Source organism: Stenella coeruleoalba (genome assembly GCF_951394435.1).
Source record: "Stenella coeruleoalba genome assembly, chromosome: 3".
NCBI classification, from domain to species: Eukaryota; Metazoa; Chordata; class Mammalia; order Artiodactyla; family Delphinidae; genus Stenella; species Stenella coeruleoalba.
Window position 1 is genome coordinate 74884926 of NC_137148.1, and position 10810 is coordinate 74895735.

Genomic DNA, 10810 nt, shown 5'->3' on the forward strand with positions numbered 1-10810 from the left:
ATCCAAAAATCTAGAAACAATAAATTCGGGAGAGGGTGTGGAAAAAAGGGAACCCTCCTACATTGTTGGTGGGAATGTAAATTGGTACAGCCACTAGGGAGAACAGTATGGAGGGTCCTTAAAAAACTAAAAATAGAGCTACCACATGATCTAGCAATCCCACTCCTGGGCATATGTATATCCAGAGAAAACCATAATTTGTAAAGATACATGCACCCAAATGTTCATTGCAGTGCTATTTACAATAGCCAGGACATGAAACCAACCTAAATGCCCATCAACAGAAGAATGGATAAAGAACATGTGGTACATATATACAATGGAATATTACTCAGCCATAAAAAAAACAAAATAATGCCATTTGCAGTAATATGGATGGTCCTAGAGATTGTTATACTGAGTGAAGTAAGAGAAAGACAAATATCATATGATATTGCTTATACGTGGAATCTAAAAAAAATGGTACAAATGAATTTATTTACAAAAGAGAAATAGAGTCACAGATGTAGAAAACAAACTTATGGTTACCAGGGGGAAAGGGAGGGAGGGATAAAATGAGAGATTGGGATTGACACATACACACTACTATATATGAAACAGATAACTAATAAGGACCTACTGTATAGCACAGGGAACTCTACTCAATATGACTCATATGGAAAAGAATCTAAAAATGAGTGGATATATGTGTATTTATAGCTGATTCACTTTACAGCAGAAACTAATACAACATTGTAAAGCAACTATACTCCAATAAAAATTTTTTAATAAATAAATAAAAATAAAATAAAATCCTAAACCGCTTCAGTGCAAACTTAGTACCTCTTATCATTTAGTCATTCACCACATTAAGTAGGGGGAGCACAGGAAGTGAGGAAGGTAAAGGATGACCAACTGGTTTCCATAAGCTTCACTCCTCCCATGTGATAAACAGGGCTACCAAACCCAAGTTTTTGAGGCTTCCCTTGCCTCTAATGTACCCCAGTCAGAAAGAATGACTTCTCATTACCCTTTTTCTATGACTATCATAGTAAGTCATGAACTTTCAATCTCCCTCAGCAGAAATCACAATCCTAATCGTTACAGCTATGGTCTTAAGTCTGGTGGCTATGCCTCCTCTCTTAAGGACACCAATCAACTGCTTCCTATATGTCTGCTCTCTTATAAGGAATTAACAACTCAGTTTCTTACTGATATGCTTGGTATGCCTATGAGGCCCTTGCAACTTTACCTTGAATCCCCTGAACAAGAATATTTTATTCAAAGTATAAGTGAATATTTGAGATTACTAGAGATAACTAAATATTTGAACATTATGCCACTGTTCCTCAAACTGTCCCCCAACCTTTAATGACCAACTCTAATGGTTAATTTTATGTGTCAACTTGGCTATGCTATCGTACCCAGTTATTTAATCAAACACTTGTTAGCGTTACTGTGTTAGGCGTTATCTGTAGATATAGTTACCATCTACAGTCAGCTGACTTTAGGTAACAGAATTACCCTCAATAACTTGGGTGGGCCTCATCCCATGAGCTGAAGGCCTTAAGAGCAAAGTCCCAGACAAGAAATTCTGCCTCCAGACTGCAGCGTTATCTTCTGCCTAAGTTTACAGCCCGCCAGCCTGCCCTACCAGATTTAGATGCGCCAAGTCCCCACAATCACGCGAGCCACTCTCTTAAAATAAATCATAAATGCATGTGTGTATATGTATACGTTATATATATCTTATTGGTTCTGCTTCTCTGGAGAATCCGAACTAATACACCAACTGAAGTGAACGATTTGTTTTGAGGCTTTAAAGCAGAGGTCCCCAACCTCCAGGCCACGGAGCGCTACCAGTCCGCGGCCTGTTAGGAACCGGGTCACACAGCAGGAGGTGAGCAGCCAGTGAGCGAGCAAAGCTTCCTCTGAGGCTCCCATCGCTCGCATTACCGCCCGAACCATCCCCTGCCCCCACCCCCGGGTCCATGGAAAAATTGTCCTCCGCAAAACTGGTCCCTGGTGCCAAAAAAGGTTGGGGACCACTGCTTTAAAGTACAAAGTTGACATCAAAAGTAGAATACACCAAAAATAATATTATATGTTGCTTTCAACCTTTAGTTTTAACTAAAACAAAATGCCTTTTTTCTGTTCTTCTTTGATATCAATCCTAAATTACTAATTCCAACCAGCATCTATCACCTTCAAAATTCAAGTCCCTTTAATTTTTTTGCATAATAACATACAGACTTCTCAGGATCAAAACCATATATCATTTTTTAACCATGTATCATTAAATCCAATTAAAAAGAGATTCTTTTTTAAGTCTTTATTGAATTTGTTACAATATTGCTTCTGTTTTTTAAGTTTTGGTTTTTTGGCCGCGAGGCATACGGGATCTTAGCTCCCCAGCCAGGGATTGAACCCGCACTCCCTGCATTGGAAGGCAAAGTCTTAATCAGGGAAGTCCAAAAGGAGGTTCTTAAAGAATTCTTTTAGAGATTATCCATAACATCAATAGCATACAGGCCTAAAATCATACAGCGTGCACTTATACCATATTAGTGTTCATGTAATAAAAAGTAATATATCATAATTGTGTACTCCACACCTATTAATCTGTAGTTCCACCTTTAGCATATACCTAAACAAGAGAAATAAAGATCTTATCAAATCTATGCCAAGGAAGAATTTAACCAAAAATACTCAAAAGGGCCATAAATTTTAATATATAGGATGCTACTTAAAAATTCACTTTATATTACTAGGATAGAAACTGCCACTTTCATTGTACAAAACTAGAATAGGGACACCAATGTAATGTTGATATTGAGAAATGCAATATATATTTATGTAATATGAGATGCTTGGACCATGTTACAAAAATGCAAATTTTATTTTCTTGTACATTTAGTGAGAAAAGGGAGGGAGAATAAATGTCAAAGGTTAAAGTGTAAACTCTGGAACAGAAGCCTTTGGAAGATTTTATTTATATTGGACATCCTGAACCCTTTAAACATTTACCTAGAAATGCAAATACCAGACATTTATTCTTGAATATTTTACTTCAGTTTTCCCATAATCTCCAGATACTTCCATCCCCTCTCACTAATGCTAAATTGTTCAAGGCAATCAATTAATGGAAGCAATCAGGTTGTACATCACAAAATGGAGACAATCTAGAAATCTCTTTTATTAAGTCAACATAAACAAATGATCAAAATAATTCAGTCCATTTCTGTGGCTTAAAAAAATATTTTTGTCTCCTCCTTTCCATCCCAGTCTTCTTCTATTCCCAAGTCTTATGGCCAGGTCACAGCAACAAAAACCCATTTTACTATATATTGCTTACCTCAATATACCTAAAGAAGTATAATAAATGTTTCTAGATTCCAAATGTACAGCTATGTCACAGAGATAAAAAGCACTGAGCCAGGCTGGAAAACTGACAGTATTTTACGGCCCCACTTTAGTTTATGGTCATTTCACAAAATCTACCAAAGGCATAAAAGACTTTATGTTTTTTTTTCTATAATTAGTAAATTGATCCTTTGCCTCTCCAATTCTAATTCCTTAATTCCAATTCTACTAGAATGGTTTATATTGTTAAAAACATCTTTGGAGAATTAATCTTTTGGTCGTAATTTTTAAATGAATATAATAACTGATTAAATATATAATTCATTGCCTAATCAGGAATAAAATTTTAATCCCATAAAAGATTTTAATAGCAATTTTAACTACTAGGCACATAATTAATGGTGTTAGGGGATAAAAATGAAATTTCAAGGTGACTAAAGCATAAATTCAAGAACTTTAGACAATTCTAGAGATAACACAACATTAAAATTAAAAGCTTATAGCTGTGTTTATAGAATGATGTGTAATTATAAGTTACTATTCCACCTTTTCAGATAAAATAATATAGTAGAAGAATTTTATTCAGAAAATAAGTTTTATAAAACATTTTTAAGGACAATGAAACAGCAATAAAACAATTTTTGGTTCCAATATAAATAAATCTTATTCATAAAAGAAAGCAAGTTAAAAGGCATTGGAACTCTGAGATATTAATTACTGTGCTTTTACATAGAGGGAAATTATGGCAGTACAATTCTATGATCCTTATACATGCAAAGTTTCCATTAACTTTGATGATTTTGCTTTTATAAGTAACACAGTATTACTTTATCATACACAATATTTTTATTAGTAAGAGTATCTCATAATAATACTGTTAAACAATTGGGTTCTATATTCTCAAGCCTCAGAATTTTCAATGAAGGGACCTCAGTTTTACTACGGCAATGACTGAATTTTGTGCAAAATTCTCAAATTTTGAATATATCACATTATGGAGCACCCGTTTATTTTCAATTGCTTGGGTGGATGGGATCAAAGAAAATGCAGTTATACTACAGGAATTTTCTGCCATTCAATTGCCAGTGTAGTTATGCATGAAGAACTCTTAATAAGTCAAAAGAGAACAAAATTCATTTGAAAGCAGAATTGACCCCCTTGATTTGGTTCTACGAATGGAAAGATTCAGGTCACTATGGATCCTTTTCTCTACTCAAAAGAGACCCTCTCTATTAATAAGCATTAAAATGCTTCACGTTTTAAAGTCTGCAACATCATGGCTTCATTATGAATTAGGTATTTAGGGGAAAATGCATTTCCTACAAAGGAAAATGTTAAAAATGTACCATTCCTCCAACATGCATTTTTCAAATAGTAAGAAAGAAATGTAACTGTTTTTGCAACCTAGGCTCAAGCAACTGCCCAAGCAGCCTATAGGACTGATATCAATAGGAGTTTTATGCCTGATGGAAAATCATTCTAAAGATTTTTTTTAACTGAAAAATAACGTCACCACTGTGATTTCCACCCTGGAAAACTAAAGCAGGAATCACACTGTGTTGTTAAAATGTTAGCAACATTTCATTTTTTGAAAAGGCAGTTTAGTTTTCCTGAAATAAAGAGTTGATTATCTCTCTTATTTCTGTTACAAGAATTTGATATATCACAAAGTATGAGTTACAGCATGCGCCAACTATCAACCAGGAAAAATGAACCTGATTCATAATTCACTTTGAGAATGTCTAGTTAGTCAATCAAGTGATTTGTAATCATGAAAGCTGCCAGAAATTGAATGAATAATGAGCCACAGTAAAATCCCTGGATTTTTTTTAGTATTCTTACTTCATTGTGACTTTTATTGCCACTTTTGATCAGTTTCTCAGCAGCACAAATTAAATCACACATATTTACTTAGAAGTTTTTGACTATTAAATAGGCTAAAGGATACACAAGTTGATGACCAGAGTATTCAATGTCTTCCTACGAAATTAAAAGTCTTAGTGTTTATAGCTTTAGCAAAGAAAACTTCATTCCTTCCAACCCCCTCAACACTTGCCTTATTTTATTTAAATTATTTAGTGAATATGCTATTTCAGGATAGCTTATTCTGATTCAGTGTATTTTCTTAAGTTGTTTCTATATAGTCTAAAACAAGTAAAATTATTTAACAGAATTTTGTTACTATCAGAAGCATTAAACTTCCTATTAATATCTTCATTGTATACTATTTCCTCAGTTAAAACTATAACATAAGCTGATGGCCAAAGAACATTTGACCTCTAATATATGTTATTAAATAATATATACATTTCTCATTAAATATACATAATATTAAGTTATTATAATATATAAGCATTGAATTATATAATAGTTATATACTGTGTACTACAGTTATTAGTATAATCTTATTAAATATAAAAAATATAAACCAACTTAAAGCTTGGCATATTACTAAAGGGGTAATATGATAAGTTAGTGTTTTTCAAAATGTAAAACTACTAAACTATGTAAGAATTTGTCACTCTGATAATACTGGCCATTATTAGCATTTTAGCAGGATATGACATAAGAATTACACAATTTTAAAGCAAATAGAACTTTAAATGTGATAACAAATAGGCTCATTCTTTGACTTACTTTTCATAATTTTCAAGCAAAATAGTCTTTGTACAACTTCAGACTGATTATAACACCAGACCACATGTGGCCTTCCCTAAGGAAAGTAATAAGTCCTTAAGTCAAGACCTATCCTACTCATTATTGAAATCTAATATTTATGAAAAATTCAACTATCTAAATTTTGTGGGTTAATTTCCAATAATAAATGGTGTTCAAGATAACAAATTCCAGACATATACTATATTGATTCCAAGAAGCAAGTACGATTATGGTGAGACCTCAGGAAAGATACTGTTTTCCACACTGCATGTGTGAAAAGTGTAGCAGCACTCCACCTTGGAATTCACTTTATCACCATTATCACACCAACTGTGAGGATCATCTTTTCTTTCCGACAGAGATTAACCATTCATTCAACAAATGCTTATTAAGCAACTATTATGTGTCAGATATTGTGATAAAAACTGGGAATGAGAAAAATGAATCAGACAGCCTTTTTACTTGTCCTTAAGAAATCTATAGTCTAGTTAGAAAGATTCATATAGGTAAATAAGTACAATAAAATATAGGTTCTAGAATAGATCTATGTACTGGAAAGGCTCAAAGAATGTAAGGTACAATGACAGAGGTCAGTAGTCACGAAAGGCTTCAGGGAAGTACCAAAGCTGAATCTTGAATGAAAAGTTCATACTCGGGGAGGGGGAAGGGTGAGCTGTGACAAAGCGAGAGAGAGGCATGGACATATATACACTACCAAACGTAAGGTAGATAGCTAGTGGGAAGCAGCCGCATAGCACAGGGAGATCAGCTCGGTGCTTTGTGACCGCCTGGAGGGGTGGGATAGGGAGGGTGGGAGGGAGGGAGATGCAAGAGGGAAGAGATACAGGAACATATGTATATGTATAACTGATTCACTTTGTTATAAAGCAGAAACTAACACACCATTGTAAAGCAATTATACCCCAATAAAGATGTTAAAAAAAAAGAAAAGAAAAGTTTGTACTCACCAGGGAGCAAGGAGGAAAGATCATAATGATAAGAAGAAGAATATTAATAAAAAAGTGCCAAATAGCTAATTACAGTAGGGTTACTACAAGCTATTCAGTTTAACTGAAGTCGACATGTAAGGAATATATATGATGTTGAGTAGTAAGGGAGAAGGCTGCCAGAGGTAAGCCTGAAACAGTATGCAATGGCCCAATAACAAAAGTCCTATATGTACATTAACACAATATATATCTTATAAACAATAGAAACCTTTGAAGAATTTTAAGCATAAAAATCACAGGACCATAGGTTTCCATAATGTCTAAACAATTTATGCATTTGGCTTTCTTCAACAATGGTCAAACTAACATTTCACATTTCATTGTGTACCTGATAGAGAATTAATGTCACCATTTTAGCCTACCTGTCTTATATTCATATGTAAATAACCTCCCAAAACAAGGGTCTCAGCCTCTAGCAAACTTGTGAACCGAACAGCAATTCTACTACCTGAAGAGTGGGGCAGACATTAAAGGTACACCAAGCTTAACAAGGAGGCATCATCAAGATTCTACTTAAAGAATTCATATATGTGATATATGCACATGCCTACACACACAATATTAAGCATGGATAATATACTGACTGTCAAAAGTTATGTCCATGTAAAGTCACAAAAGCAAATGTTTTCCACAGACACATTTTGGCGTACCTCAATCAGTAGTATAAAATCACTGTGAACTAGCCAGACTATGCTTCAAAAATAAAGTAGCCTAGTCTTGAACTGCATACATAAAAGCTTCATGCAGCTTAATGCAGCGTTTATAAACAGGAGCTTTGAGCAAAAGCTCTGAGGTCACAGAGTCCAGGGTTGAAATCCTGGGTCAGCCACTGACCTTATACAAATTATGAAACTCTCTAAGTCTTAGTTTCCTTATCTGCAAACCTCGGGTAATTATTCCTACCCCACAACACTGTTGTGGGGATACAATGAAGCACAGAAAACCCTCAGCACAGGGCTGAGCAAATAGTAATTATTCAATAAATAGTATCTTACTATTATAGATACAACAGAAATTATTCTAGTTATGATAAACTCATGTTTATACACTAAATAATTTTGTCTGACTAGCATTAAAGAAATTTCCAAAGTCTAGTCCAACTGCAAATGTTTGATGTAGGCTTAATGTGAAAACAATATTAATATGAGACAAATCATCTAAAAATAATGTTTTCAAGGAAAGAGATTTTGAAAAATGCATCGTTACACTTAATTACTTACAGAGCATGGGAAGAAGAGTCCAATCTTACTATAGGAATACTGCAAGCCTTTTTAAGGAAAAGGAAAATGGTACAATCAAACCTTTTCTCCAAATACAGTGCCATGTCATTCCTTTTTTTATTTCATCACCTCTTACAAAAAGATTTAGTACAGATGGTAAGGCTGGTTATAATCATGTAACAACATGTACCTGTCGTATAAGGATCCTCTCCCTAGAGTGAGGCGTTTCTTTGACTTCAGTGAGCATCAGTCCTACCAGTCTCTGACCTTGGGATTTGTTTATACTCTGTAAGAAAAAAATAAAAATATAATAACAATAAAACTATAAATAAGGTAGAATACTAGTAAAGTAAGACTGTAAAAGAAAATTTACTTTGATGACCTGACAATGAAGATGATTCAAGTGAAAACAACTAGAATAAAGAGGGCCAAAGCAACGTCGGTAACTGTATCAAGTTACTTATACATACATATATACATATATACGTATGTATGTATGCATATATACATATATACACATAGTCATGGCTACGTAAGGTTGGGTCAAGTCACAAATGTAATTAGTATAGTAAAATTAAGTTATGATTATTAAATATACATTAAATGATATTAACCTGAACTAAAGATTGCTACGTAGATACACTAACTCTTGTGATAATATTAAACGTATATATGTAGTCATCCACTGTATCTCTGGGATAGCAAACCTGCAGCAAGCATTAACAATGGCTACCAGTTGAAAGACCAAATAATCTATGTATTTGAAAATGGAAGAGAATCTATACAATTACACTGCAGTTATTCTGAAATTTCCTGAAATCAGTAATATATTTTAAAATAAGCATGTAATACATGTGATTCTGTTCTAGCCAATATTTATTCAAATAAAAGTCATGAATTGTGGGCTTCCCTGGTGGCGCAGTGGTTGAGAGTCCGCCTGCCGATGCAGGGGACACGGGTTCGTGCCCCGGTCCGGGATGATCCCACATGCCGCGGAGCGGCTGCGCCCGTGGGCCATGGCCGCTGGCCTGCGCGTCCGGAGCCATTGCTCCGCAATGGGAGAGGCCACAGCAGTGAGAGGCCCGCGTACCGCAAAATAAATAAATAAATAAATAAATAAAAAAGTCATGAATTGTAAGTTAACTAGCATGTGTTATATAGAAATAAGAATAGGGGTGAGAGAGAAACTAATCAAACTACTTTTAGGTATATTCATAAACATCAAATCATTACTTCCATTCTTTTCTACTATTAGGTTGACTTTTATGCAATCCTTTAGACATAAGTAATGAAGCATTATGGTTCAACACCCTAATGATGTCTCACAAAACAAAGTTTAAACCAAACTGTTATTTGATAACACTGAAAACATGAAATAATACTAGCATGATCTTTCCTGTATGAAGATGACACTGACTCACCGTCAATAAAGACAAGTTTCAAGTTGTTTTTCCATGGTGGAGATGGACTTCCTGATACAGCCATTCTCTTGCCAAAGCTCCCTTATACCTGAAAGATAAGTGTTACCAGTGGTCACAGAAAATAACAAAATAAAATTGTCAATATAGCAATGAAACCTATGCCTTGGTCCCAACCACTGTGTCCTGATGAACTAAAAGTCACAAAAATATATAAATACTGCGTAATACTTACATACAAAAATTGTACATGTATTTACTCTGACATATTCATTGTATTCTATGTATCACTGACCTAAAAATACAAATAATCACAGCCTGACCTCTATCCCTAGTAAAAATGTTCTCAGCTGTCTTAACTAAAACAAAAATTGCTTCTGACATGTAAAATCCAACGTGTATAATGAAAATGCTCAAAACATGAATGCATGCCAACTTTTCATCCCTCATCACCAGTAGCAATAACTGAGGAAATTACAGAATATTTTTGTTAATGTTAGCAATATTCTCAATATCATTAAATGCAGTATGACTACAGCCAAAATTACTTTGACATTTCCCAGAATTCTGAAAAATACTTCTACTTTTCACGAAGAAAAAATAATTGTGTTACTAGCTTCAGTGTTCATTCATGTTAATGCAGAACAGAGGTTTTGTAAATAAATACTCCCGATATGGAATTTTATCAGTTGCCAGTTGAATCTCCTTCACAAGAGTTGAGGAGCTAGCTAAACATTGCTGAAGACATAGTTTTTAGTATAAGTAAAATTAATGTTATGTGCTTCTTTATTATTTAAGGGAGTAAGAGATTAATATTTGTTAAAAATCATTAAAAAGCAGGACTTCCCGGGCGATCCAGTGGTTAAGACTCCGTGCTTCCAGTGCAGGGGGTGCAGGTTCAATCCCTGGTCAGGGAACTAAGATCCCACAAGTCAGGTGGTGTGGCCAAAAAAAAATTTTTTTAATTAAAAAAATAAGAAAAAAAATTCACTAAGAAGCAGCTAACAACTGGATACCATTCAAACAAAATCACAATGCTAAGTACCTATGATGAGCAAGGCAATCACTATTTTTTAAATTTTTATGCCTGGGGATTCTATGACAGGTATAAAAATAACAAGGCATAGTACACAATCTCAAAGAAATCACAATATCAGTATTA

The 10810-nt window shown here is 34.3% G+C and overlaps 1 long non-coding RNA gene across 2 annotated transcripts in view; it reads right to left on the reverse strand.

Annotated features, from left to right (window-relative positions):
• Nucleotides 1-9734, reverse strand: part of LOC307185022 — a 127768-nt gene extending 118034 nt beyond the window's left edge. The window contains exons 1-3 of one of the 2 annotated variants that reach the window (XR_013827848.1): nucleotides 9652-9734; nucleotides 8421-8516; nucleotides 8231-8277 (exon numbers count right to left, since the gene is read on the reverse strand). This is a non-coding gene — a long non-coding RNA (uncharacterized lncRNA). The remainder of the gene's footprint in view (nucleotides 1-8230; nucleotides 8278-8420; nucleotides 8517-9651) is intronic. The other variant, XR_013827847.1, reaches the window with a different exon arrangement.
• Between the last annotated feature and the right edge of the window lie 1076 nt (nucleotides 9735-10810).